The sequence below is a fragment of the Macrotis lagotis genome, chromosome 6, assembly GCF_037893015.1.
Source record: "Macrotis lagotis isolate mMagLag1 chromosome 6, bilby.v1.9.chrom.fasta, whole genome shotgun sequence".
NCBI lineage: Eukaryota > Metazoa > Chordata > Mammalia > Peramelemorphia > Peramelidae > Macrotis > Macrotis lagotis.
The window spans coordinates 221920056-221933440 of record NC_133663.1 but is presented as its reverse complement, the minus strand read 5'-3'; the positions used below and the strand labels follow the sequence as shown (position 1 = coordinate 221933440).

General features: G+C 33.8%; 1 protein-coding gene and 1 non-coding gene across 5 annotated transcripts in view; both read left to right on the top strand.

The window, feature by feature from the left end:
* The window catches only part of CDKL5 (cyclin dependent kinase like 5), a 250898-nt gene that overhangs the window by 28736 nt on the left and 208777 nt on the right, over positions 1-13385 (top strand). Inside the window, exons 2-3 of one of the 4 annotated variants that reach the window (XM_074192327.1) lie at positions 8166-8345; positions 8640-8942. The exons of 2 other annotated variants lie outside the window; for them this stretch is intronic. The gene's annotated coding sequence lies outside the window, so the exon portion shown is untranslated. Of the gene's footprint in view, positions 1-1390; positions 8346-8639; positions 8943-13385 lie in introns of those variants that run through there. One more of the 4 variants, XM_074192326.1, reaches the window with a different exon arrangement.
* On the top strand, positions 3358-3464 carry LOC141492379 (U6 spliceosomal RNA). Its single transcript, XR_012469866.1, has one exon. It is a non-coding gene; the product is annotated as a U6 spliceosomal RNA (small nuclear RNA).

The window sequence follows — 13385 nt, the reverse complement described above, 5'->3', positions numbered from 1 at the left end:
TTCCTCTTTTCATTTTATTCAAGACATGTATATGGGAACTTAGTTATATCTAGACTTATTAGGAACTACATCCTCAGATTCCTTATCCTCACCCCTCCCTTACCAAATCTCCTTCCTCAGACTAATCCTAGTACTTTAGGCTTAAGTACTTTGGACAACTTGAGACCTGTAGAGCAGGGGGAAAAGGTTGAAGGTTGATGTTAAATGATCTAATGTACAGGGTCTTTTAGAACTTGAATTGGGACTGGGGAAAGACAAGAGGATAGGTTGGCAATATGATGTGACAGATACCTCAGTTAAGCTTCATCATAAGTTTCTGCATTACATTTCATCACTAAAATACAATATGGTTCATTTCATTCAACAAGCATCTGCCCGCTATATAAAAATGAGACTTTTATTTTTATTAAGTATCATTTGAACACCTCTAAGGATGCTTGACTGATGACTGATGACTGACCAGGCCATTAGTATATGAAACTACTCCTGGTATCTGCCTCTGGAATCAGACAAACTTTCCAGTGATATGTCAGTTGGTTTGTGGTGTCTCTATCCTTATTTGCGAGAGCAAACTATATGACCCTGTGGGGTTTGTTAGAACACTGCATCAAATACTTTAATCCCCTCTTGCTAGCAAAAGGATTGTTGGTACTTTGAATGAGCTGTGCTTTTGTCAGTATTAGAACTGTCATAGTTTCCACCCATCGTAATCTATTATGGGTGCATTGACCAAAAGCAGTTTGTCACCCAATGGCTAACTTTTTGGTAATAAGCCTTTCTCCTCCTTAATTTAGGATTATAGACATGTACTTCATCACCAGGGCTCTATTTGGAGTCTTTCCAGCTGGCCTGGACTTCAGTTAGAGCTTGTGCTACATGGTAGAGCCTTTGAGAATCCAGAATCATGTCCAAGTGAGACATTGAAATAGAATTGTAGGGAATGTGTTTTATTCCACTGGTATATAAATACCAATAATGATGGTTATTTGAAAAAAATAGAATGCTGGTTATATCCTTTTAGTCATTTTTGCTTCAATGTCACCTACCATACGGTCCCAGTGTAGGGTATTACTTATTTGCTATCTACTACTATACAAGTGAAGTAGATGAAGAATCAAAGGTATGATACTGTTTCTATTTTTATTTTGCTAGCAAAATTTAGTTGTTTTAAAATGTTCTTACAGTGAACTGTTTAATATACTCCATTGACTAAAGGTATTTCATGGCATTAGAAAAATTATAAACTAAATCAATATTTATTTTGGTTGAGTTTATTAGAGGGCTCACTTTTACATCAAATTTTTATGCCAAATTCAGTTTCTTTTAAAAATAAATGAATTAATTAATGAATGTTTCTGGTGCTTGCTATTTTTAGCAGATGACATTTTGTTACTAATTTTTCAATTGAGTTTTCCCATTTAAAAAAGCTAATATTTTGATGTTACATAACCCATTTATGTACATATATAAGTACATATATACATACACACATACACAAAATTATTTGTTTTGAACATAGAAAATTACTGCAATTTTAAAAGAAGAATGGGAAAGAATATGTAGAATAAAACAATATTTTATGTCATAACATTTAGTTATGTTTATCTATAGACAGAATGCTGGAATTGATAGAAGAAAGATTTGATCCTATCTTAGGAAATTGCAGGCAGTATGACCCTAACCAGTTCATTTAACCTCTTTGCTCATTCCCTTTTTGTCTAGGATGTGTAATCATAAATAATAAATAATTATATGTTATCATTTATTACAGATGCATTATCATTTATTACAGATCTATAATATCTCAGTCTAGTCTTCAGTGTGATAAATGAAATTAAAAATAAACACTAGAGGACTAAAATAGGAAGATCAATTGAACCAGATAAAGAATACACAGAAGAAATCCATAAGGGAGGCAACACTTCTTAAAAGCATCTGAAAGTGAGGAAGAGAGTAATATTAAAAACTCATGAATAGGATTTTGGATTTCTTGTGAAGATGTCAGGAACTGTGGACTCTTAGCTATTTTGTCATCGCTTTAAAATATTTAGAATTATAAGCAAATGTTGAGGATGTTACAATGATAAAAAAGCAAACCAAAGCATTCCCAAAAGATGTTTTACATTCGACAACTTATTTCAAGTTATATAAGGAGACAGGTAATGGCCTCTTTGGCAGAGGCCATGACATAAACAAAGGGTCATTGAATAAAATTGCTTAATTGGTTTCATTTTTAAAAGTTCTAGAATGATCTTAACATACCCATGGGAGACATCTTGTTGGAAGGTAGTTTTTAAGGCAGAAAAACTGACTACATTTTGCTCTTGGGTCAATATAAACAGTATAATCTTATGTTTTCTTTATTTTTCAGTAAATTGTACTTTGAATATATAGTTTTCTGTAAAACACTTTTTGGAAAAGCCGTCCTATTTTTTTTCCTTCTTTTCTTCAGAATAATAGATAATTCTAAAGATTTTATAGAACTGACAGAGTAGATACTCTGTAACAGTAGTCTGATGGTAGAGCTGCCTGCCACAAATCTTTTTCCTCACTCCAGTCCATTCTTCCCTCTAACTGCTAAAGTGGTCTTCCTAAAGTACAGTTCTGACCGTGTCATCTCCCTACTCAGGAGACTCCAGTGGCTCTCCAACACCTTCAGGATCAAATTCAAAATCCTCTTCTTGACATTCAAAACCTTTCATAACCTGATCCCCTCTGACCTTTCCAGTCTTTTTACATTTAAACTTGCCCCTTCCCCACTGGGACCAAGTATTCTGCAATCCAGTGAAAATAGTTTCTTTTCTGTTCCCCACAGAAGACTTTACCCCAACTAGGTCTCCCTTGTGGATTGTTCTCCTTTCTCATCTCTATTCCCTGGCTTTCCTAGCTTCCTTCAGGTCCTGGATAAAATCTCAGTTTTAGAAACCATTTCCCAATCTCTCTTAATGCCAGAGTCTTCCCTCTGTTGATTATCTCCACTCTAGCCTGTATATAACTTGGTTGTACATAGTTTTTTGTTATTCCCCTCCTCTCTTTCCCTCCCATCTTCCAAGTTGTGAACTTCTTGTGGGCAGAGACTATCTTTTGCCTTTCTTTGTATCCTTGCCTACAGCAAGGCACTTAATAAATTAATATTGAATGCCTACTTTCTAGATGTATTACCCATCATTCCCCTTCTTGCATATTCTATTGCAGTCAAACTGGCTTATTTTGCCCCCATCTTTGACATTCCATTTCCCACTTTGATGACTTTGCACAGACTTTTACCTATTCTGGAATGCATTCCATTCTCACTGTCATCTAGAATTCTTTGTAAGATTTAGCTAATGGTTGCACGAAATAGTGAAAAGTGAAATAGTGCTTGCTTCAGCAGCATGTATACTAAAATTGTAACAATACAGAGAAGATTAGTATGACCCTCGAACAGGAATGATATGCAAATTTGTGAAAAAATGAAGTGGGATAGAACTGAGAGAACATTGTATACAGCAAACACCAGTATTGTTTGAAGAATAATTGTGAACACCCAAGTTTTTCTGAATACATACTGAAATCAACTATAAAGTACCTATGGAGGATGATGATATCCACCTCCAGAGAAAGAACTGATAAATAAAAGTAAACATAGTATGTTTTACATAAATTTTTATTTCTATTTACATTTATAAATCTGTGTCAACTGGTAGCCTTTTGTAGTGCAGGATGGGGACTGAGGGAGGAAGACAGTTTAGAACTGAAAATGTAGCCCCCCCCCAAAAAAAAAGACAGCTCGTGTAACATTACTACAGAAATTCTTTCTTGATTTGCCTCAGTTTTTAGTGAAATCTTCCTTCTCATTTTCTTTTAAATTTGCTTGCCTGTTGTATCTGAGTAGTAGATGTAATGTTAGAGGGCAGGGGCTGATTTGAAAATTTTTTATTTGGTCTTCATATCCACACTACCTAGAATGGTGCTTCACTGGTAGGAAGCAGTTTATAAAGACAAGATTTAATTAGAATTGGACATTGTCTTAAAAAGCATTGCCATTCTCAAATTAAGTATAACATTTAATGTCATATGAATTATATCTAAAAATAGAGGGCATATGCTTTGAAAATGGTAATTCCTAAAATATGAAGATGTATTTATTTTTAAGAGCAAAAATTCTTTTTATTTTTTGATCATATGTAAAAAATTCTTTTACATTTGTTTTTTAAAAGTTTGACTTCCAAATTTTCTCCTTCCCTGCTCTCTTGCAGCTATAAACACTAGAGTTTCTTTCTGTCTTGGAACTAAGATCAGGGTGACTGGTGACATGAGGCACTTCTCTCAGCTTAAGTAATATGACCAGAGCCTCTACTCCCCTTCAGTTGCAAGAAGGAGTTGCCCTCTTTGCCCTGGGCCCATGACTTAGAGCTTCATGGGGGTTATTTAACTCAGTGCCAGCAAAGGGTCCCTGTAGTCTTTCTCTGATCAGTTACTCAATCCCTTTACCATTTGTGGCCTCTGATGCCATTGATGCAGTTGCCTCCAAGACCTGCTGCTAGCTTTGCCTCAATGCCAACTTTCAGGGCAGATCTTTCTTAATGATTTCCTTTGTTGTCCTGAGCTGGAATGTTGTTTCACTTTGACCTTTTTTGTTGGTTCTTCTGCTCCAGAATTTGATTTGAGGTATTACTTTAAAGTTGCTTGGAGAGGAATTTGGGAGAGTTCAGGTGAATTCCTGGCTCGTTGCCATCTTGGTACCAGAAAAGTATGCTTTAACAGATTTCTGTTAATCACAGAAGAATTCTTTCTACCTGCTAGCAGTGTTTAGTAACGTATCTTTCTACTTTTGTCAATTTATCATCTTTAGTACCATCTTTATAAATGCCTTTAAAAAAAACTTTCTGATTGGGTTGGCATTCTCAACAGTTTTTAGTTTCTTTAATCCAAACTCATTGTTATTCTAAAGCTCTCAAAAAGAAAAATGAAAGTATAAATTTTAAGAATGGTAAAAGGACCTTCCTTTTTCTTTTATATTATTCATCAACTTTGGATAATACAAAGCTTCAAAATTACCATATTCTTCCATTTCATATCTTATCCTGCAACAATTCTGGATCACATTAACTATTTTCCCATTCATCTATTTGTACTATTAAATTCTGAAATGTCAACTTGTCTTTTTCTGTGTAGTTATTAGACATAATTTCCCATCTCCTTCCTCTTTCCCCCATACCCCAATATATTTCTTTTCCCTTTCCTTTCCTTTTTTTGTTTTAAGATAGTCAATAGTTAACAAAACCATTTCCAGGCCTTTTGGATTTGATTTCCTTTATGACTCTTGAACATTCTGAGGGGACTTGCATTTTTTGCTCACAGTCACTTTACCCTCCATTCAAATGTGAATACTTCACTTTTTAGTCTTTGATGTATATCTCTTGACTTCCATATGTGTTATTTGAAGATTCTACTTAGTTGTGCTTTTATCATCAAGGATGTTTGAACATCTCCTGTTTCATGGTGAATTTTCCATCTGCTATTTGTTAGTAGATTATTCTTAGTTGTAAGCCATATATATATATATATATGAGTATCTAGGTGACTCAGTAGATAGAGTGCTGGACCTCCACTCAGAAAAACTCTTCTTCCCAAGTTCAAATCTGTCCTCAGATACTTGATAGCTATGTGACTCTAGGCAAGTCACTTAACCTTGTTTTCCTCAAGTTTCCTCATCTGTAAAATGACCTGGGGGAGGAAATGGCAAACCAGTCAAGATAATGGTCATGAAGAGGGTTGGATACAACTGAAAAACTATTGAACAAGAACAAATATGTTGCTTGTCTTTTGGAATACTATATTATATTTCTCTATTCCTTTGTAGTGACAGTTATTGAATATTGTAATATTGTGTGATTCTGACTGTGGGTCTTTGATGTTAGGACAGTTTCTTTCTAGTTGCTTGTAGTATTTTACTTTTTAACCTGGAAGGTCCTAGTTTTCCTCCCTCTTTTTCTCCCTCCCATTCTCTCTTTCTTCTTCTTTCCTTCCTAGACTAGTAAGATCATGAGAACACTGAAAATTTTTGAATTTCAGCAAAATATTTGAAAAATCTCATACTTTGTTCACCAAGATGAAGAAATATGCATTGATATTTAGTGACATATATTTGTGTTAATCTCATTTATCATGGATATTAATTAGACCATCATTGGAAATATTTCGTGGAAACTTTTTTTCTTAACCAAATAGTTTCCTAACCAAGAAACCTCCCCTGTACCATAATTATGAAATGTTGTATCTGATCTTATTGTCTTTAGTGTAATTATTTTGTTTCTGTAAATGTTTTTCAGTTTCATGTGTCGACTTTGGGGATGCTTTTTCAATCCCTGTTTCTATGTCTGAAATAACTCTTAGATCCTTCTCAGGATCTTGGGATAGTCATTGAGGGGCCTGGGATATGTATGTAGAGCTGCCACTAGTGTGCTTCCAAAATAGCAGTTGATAATAGTCATTCAGCCAAACTGTTAGCTTTTCGAAAAGGGTAGTTTATACTATAGTGGCATAATAGAAACAGTTTGGTATAAAACATTCTCCTCAAATCTGTAACAAATTTTGTATGAAGAAAATCCTAGGGAGAGTGAATAGTTTAAAAAACACATGAGGCAAAAGGAATAACTCATAGCTTCTGGAAGCCCATTTACTGGAGTCCTCAAGATGTTTGTCTTAGGTATGGTGTATGGCTTTTCTCCTTGACATCTTAGGCAGGTGCTGTCTGAGTGCCATCTCTAGTCTGAGGGGAAAAGTCTCAGACAAAAGCTGAGGCGAGATCCCTGCTCTTTCTCTTTCTTTTCCCTATTTTTCCTTCTCGGGTTTAGCTGGAATGCTTCTTTTGCTGTCACTCAGATCTGTGGAGTTCTGAACTATTTTCATGGATTTATTACCATTGTGTTATTCAGTAATTTCAGTCATGTTGGACTCTTTGTGAAGTCATTTGGATTTTTCTTGATACTGTAATGGTTTTCTTTTTCCTTCTCTAACTCATTTTACAGATGAAGAATCTGAGGAAAGAGTTAAGTGACTTATTCAGGGTTTAACAGGTATTAAAAGTGTTTGACACCAGATTTGAACTCAGAAAGATGAATCTTCCTGACTCCAGGCTGTGCATTCTTGTACCACCTAGTTGCTGTGTCATTTATGTCATTACCCCATTCCTTACTCAATCAGAATAAATTTCTTGTAACACCTAATTTGAAATAACTATGATTCAAGAAATTATCTAGATCTTGGTGATACTTATTTCAATCAAGAGCTGTCCTTGATACATAAATAACTTATGAATGGAGTGGGGAATGGTCAACCCCCCCCCCCCCACAGTTACATGTATTATTACTTATTTTGTCATGTTTTTCCTTCTCTTCTTTGCTTGATTAAGAATCCTCCCCTGTACCATAGTTGTGAAATGTACCTGATCTGATTCTCTTCTGATTTGTTTATGACATGATCTTTAACATTCAAGTTGTATTTCTCTTTCAAGCCCATTGTGGCATAGATGTCCTGTAATCTGTCATTATACACCAACTTTGAGCAGTACATTTCAGTTATTTAGCAGACCTTTTCATATGGAGATTTCTTTCCTAAAGTAATTTCTTTGGTTTGTAAAAAAAAAAAAATTCAATTTAAAAAAAGGTTTCAGATGTGATGTGTGTGTGTGTGTGTGTGTGTGTGTGTGTGTGTGTGTGTGTGTGTGTGTGTATTGGGGTATACTATAGATTACTAGGCCAGAAAGAGGAAATAGATTAGGATTTTGGGAGATGGATTATAAATCTATAATGATATTAATCATGGTGGAGGATTTCAATTATTCAGATATCTTGGAGTTTTCTTTATACCAAAAAAATAGAAAAGTTAATGATTTCTTTGCTTTGGCTTAATATTTTATCCTTCAAAAGGTGAAGAAACAATAAGGGGAGTTGATATTATGGATCTGATTTTCCTTAAAAAGGTTCCAAAATAGAAGAAATAAGAACTTTAGAATGGGGAGAGGAGATGAACTATTCTTATTTAGAGTTTCTTAGAAAAATGGGAGAATAAATCGACATGTTTGAGATATACCCTAAATTTTTTTGGGGAAATTTTTGGAGATTATAATCAAAGGTTTCAAAGAGATGATTGATATGATCCTATGACTTAAAATTCTATAGTGGAGGTCGACCCAGGAGGGATGGGAAGTTCTCAAGAATCTTGAAGAAACAAAGAAAAAACAGTTCTGAGGAAGAGGAAATTTCGGTGGCATTGTCTAAAGAGTCTGTATGGATGTTCAGGGAACTCAGCAACCAACTTAGATCTAAAGAAGACATTGAGAAGATGGAAGCAAGGGAAAGGTAACAGGATAATAATAGATCAGATTTATATAGTTTTTTATTTATAAAATACTTTATATGTATTATGAATGCAGAATTCATAATTGTCCTGAAGAATATTGTCAGGAATGATAAAGCTCAGAATAAATTGAGACTATTAGAAACCCTAAGGACATCAAAAAAGTTTTTCTTTTAAGTTATTTTGGGGTAAGACAAGAAAAAACAGATTACTGAGGGTAGATGGGGAAAATATTGTTCAATGGAATAAAGTCACAAGAACTCAACTTTGACTTTGCTTCTGTTTTCTCTTCCAAGGAGAAAGATCTTTGGAATGGAAAAGACAGAACAAAAATGGCCAGTAAGGAGTTGAAGCACAAGATAAGTAGGGTGATAGTAAGAGATCATCTAGCAGGTCTTGTTGAGTTTAAGTCTGCAGACACGGAAGAACTACAAAATACCAGAGTACTGAAAGAGCTGGCAGATATGATTGTTCCACTACTGTCAGTGATCTCTGGAAGATAATGAAGAGTGAAAGAGGTTCCACAGAAATGGAGAAGGGAATATGTTTTCCGAGTCCTCAATAAAGGGAAGAGAATGCATTCTGGAAGCAGTAGGATGGTGAGTTTGACTTCTATTCCTGGCAAAATTCTTGAGGGTATTACAAAATGTTAGTGAAGATCTAGAAAAGGGAAGCAGTGGAATAGGTAATTTCCTATTAGCCTTATTTCCTTTTTTTTAAATTGATGCTTTCTCTTTTCATATCTCAGTCATTTATTGATATTCTATTCAGATTTCCCCTTAGCACATGGGACTTAGCTCTTACTTTGAGTAACATTTGACCCAAAACTAACAGACAACCACATCTGACCATGTCATAGTCCTCTGAACCTTTTTAGTTAAATAATAATGGACATTTCTGTTATTTCTTGTGGTTTTAAAGTAGGTAGCACAGTGGATAGAGTACTGACATTGGAGTCAGGAGGATGGTAGTTCATATCCAGCCTCAGACACTTAATACTTACTAGCTGTGTGACTTTGGGCAAGTCATTTAACCCTGATTGTCTAGCATACAGGACCATCTCCAGTCCTGACCCCAGATGGCTCTGGATGGGAAAGTGAGACTGGTGACTTAGCACAGCTTCCCCTCACTCAGATCCAATTCATGTGCTTGTCATCACTCCTCTGGTGTCATGGTTCTCTTTGAGAATGAAAAATAAACAACTTCATCATCATATAATTTTAAAAATTAGCCATTATTCAACATTCACATTTGTTTTGTTGTTCTTTCCATTTACATTTTTATAGTAATTGTAGATCTTTTCCTGCTTCTGTTTACATCAATCTGTATTAGTTCATGTACATCTTTCCTTGTTACTCTGAATTCACTATCTTTGTTAATTCTTTTTTTCTTATTGATATTTAATCCAGGGTAATCTAATTACATGTTTTGAAAGTTTTTCAGCATCTATCCACATGCATATTTAGAAGTGACATAATTTTCTTTCACCCTCCCTTCCTACCCCCTTATCCTTAACAGCAAACAGTCTAGTGAACATTGTACTTGTACCTTTGTGTTAACATGTTTACATACTAGTCATTTTCTATATGAGGAATTAGAACTAAAAGAAAAGAAAGAAAACCATGGTATAGGAAAGAAAAACATAAGAGAAAAATTTAAAAAGTGAACATTATTTCATTTTTTTGTTTTATTTATTTATTTTTTTATTTGTCTGGATATGGATGGCATTGTCCATAACAGGTTTCCTAGGCTTGTCCTAGCTCTCTGAACTGCTGAGAGGAGCTGCTTCCATCAGGGCTGATCATCTCACAATGTTGTTGTTAATGTATACAATGTTCTGTTGGTCAGAACCTCCCTTTGTTAAGCATCAGTTCCTGTAATTTGTTCTGTAATTCTCTGATCATTCATGGTTTCTTATAGAACAGTTATACTCTATAACATTCATATACCATAATGTGTCCAGCCATTTTCCAGTTGATGGACATCCCCTCAGTTTCCAATTCTTTGCTACTGTAAAAAGAACTGCTATGAATATTTTGGAACATGTGGGACTTTCCCATTTTTTAAAAATTATTTCTTCTTGATATAGACCTAGTATTGGTATTGCTGGATCAAAGGGTGTAATTAATTTTATTGTTCTTTGAGCATAGTTTCATGTGGCTCTTCAGAATGGCTGAATCAGTTCACAACTCCACCAATATTTTGTTCATGTGCCAATCTTGCCACAACCTCTCCAACTTTCCTTTTTGTCATCTTAGCCAATCTTATAGGTGTGAGGCGATACCTCACAGTATTTTAATTTGCATTTCTTTAATCAGTAATGATTTGGAGCATTTTTTCATATGATTTATATATATATATATGTATATATATATATACATATATATATAAGCTTTAATTTCTTGAAAAATTGCCTGTTCATATCCTTTGGCCACTTATCAGTTGGGGAATGACTTGTAACTTTAAATTTGATTCAATTCTCTCTATATATTTTGGAAATGAGACTTTCATAAGAACTTTTAGCTGTGAAAATTGTTACACAGCTTTCTGTTTTTCTTCTAATTTTGGTAGCATTGGTTTTATTATTGCAAAAGCTATTGTTCATTTTTCAAATTATAACGAACCTTATTAATTCTTGCAGCTCAATATTCATATACCATTGTTCAGTCATTCCTCAATTGGTCATCCATTTTCTTCTTTTATGTATATATTGTTTTCCAATCATATACAATGTAGTTTCTCCCAATAATTTTTTGCAAGCTTTTGAATTTTACAATTTCCCTCCCCTCCTTTTCCTCCTTTCCCCTTCCCTCCAACAGAAGGTGATCTGATAGTCTTTGCAATTGTTTCCATGATATGCATATATCAAAACTGTTTGTGTTGAGAGAAAAAAATAATATCCTTAAGGAAGAAAGAAAATATTAGAGATAGCAAAATTTTGTAATACATAAGATGACTTTTAAAAAAATTGAAGATAATCTTTGGTCTTTGTTTAAACTCTACAACTCTTTCTCTCTATACAGATAGTATTCTGCATCACAGATCCTCTAAAATTGTCCCTGATTATTGCACTGATGGAATGAGCAAGTCCATCAAGGTTAATCATTCATTACCCTATGTTGTTGTTAAAGTGGTCACCCATTTTCTATCCACTTTCTTGCTACCACAAAAACTGCTGCTGTAAATACTTTTGTTTATGTAGAGCCTTTATTTTTGTCTTTAATGTCATTTGATTATGCTCAGATGTGACATCTCTTGAAGTCAAAGAGTATGAAAAGTACAATTCTCACAGAACTAAAAACTATTTTCCAGAATTGTCTGACCAGTTCATATGACTGGTTACTAGACTGGTAGAACATAATTCATATTAATCTTGTAAACAAAGATAGAGGCGTATTAGGTCATAGTACTGTTTTTTTGATTCAGAATTGGACCTGATTAGGACCTAATTAACCCCTAATTGTTGAACCTAAAGGATATTCATTAATTGGTCTTTGTCAACTGACAAGCTGATCTCCAGTAAACTCCAGATTTTGTGCTTGCGCCTGTGAAGCTGAATGTCTTAGAGAGTTGCTTCCTATAGCCTTGAGAAGTTATGCCTTTACAGCAGAGACAGCAGCAGAGAGACTCAGGTCTTCCTGTCTATACCAAGCACACATTAAAAATGGAAATGAAAATAATTTTAAGTTGTAAAATACCACGTAAATATTTGATTACATTGTAAGAGTAATTATATTGCTATATTAGACCCAAATAGAAAACATTCTTAGCTGTTATCTATTTTCTATGATAATTTTTGAACTTTAATATGCTTTTAATTTAAATCTATTAATAGATTTTATGTACTTTTTGAGAAAAAATAGTTATATTAACAATCGGACATAAGAAAATGAACACGTAATTTTTTCCACAACATTTCTTGTTATAAATATTTCTTAAATTACTCCTAGTACTAGAGATTCAACGTTTGGAATGGTCTCATTACAAATAAGCACCATGTTATCCTCATTTAAAATTAGTAGATTTTAAATAACATTATTGAAACTTATCTTTTTATTGAGAATGTTATATATATAATTACAATGCTGTTTTAAATTGGAATTTTCATTATCCCAGGGAGTATCTATTATAAAATAAGGAATGATAAAGCATTTATTAAATGCTTATTATGTATCAGTAATGTTTTATAAGCCTAGTGACACAAATCTTTGAAGTGAAATACCCTCTGTTGTCAAGGAGCTTACATTCTAAAGGGGAATGTAACAGAAAGGAGAGTAGAGGTCAAAGAGGAAAAGGTTGCTGTAGGCACTTGGTTTAAATGGATTGGGTCAGAGCTTGTGCGTTTTTGTAGGATGCAGAAAACAGTGTTTAGTAAGTTTTAGTTTTTGCTCATATGATATATTTTTAAAAGGCATAGTTTGAATCTCTGGGTTTCTGTCTAGCAAAAAAGAAAAAATTAGTGAAGACATTTCTGCTTATCTGATAGGAAAAAATATTTAAAATATTCTTAACTCTTTTTCATAAGGATCAGAAAAGTTTCCTTGAGATCAGTTGGTAAATAATAGTTGACCTTTTAAATATCTTATTATAGACTCCATCTTGTTATCTAATTAATTGAAATCATACATATGCCTCAAGTTTTAATCTTGTTTTCTTCTTTTTGCATCTGTATTTTATCCTTCTAGAAAGCCTTCATTTTTGTACTGCATACTTCAGTTGAAAATATTTCCTTTTTTGGCTTTTAATTTTGCTTTCAATTTCCTAAAAAAAATCTTTCTATCTTTGGTTCCATTTTCTTTCATTCTGTTCTGTCTAAATAGTATAGTATCTCAAGCTCTGCTACTGCTTCAAAAAATATTTTAGTTATATCCTGCTATTCTAATAGACCTCTTTGATCTCTTGCTCCTCTTTTTATGATTTAGGCTTTTTACTTGGTAGAATGGGAGACATTTCAGTAATTGGTATAGTGTTAATAGGTGCTAATAGGTAATTTGAGGTAAGTTAATTTGATATAAATATCCAGTGACTAAGAAAGATTGATT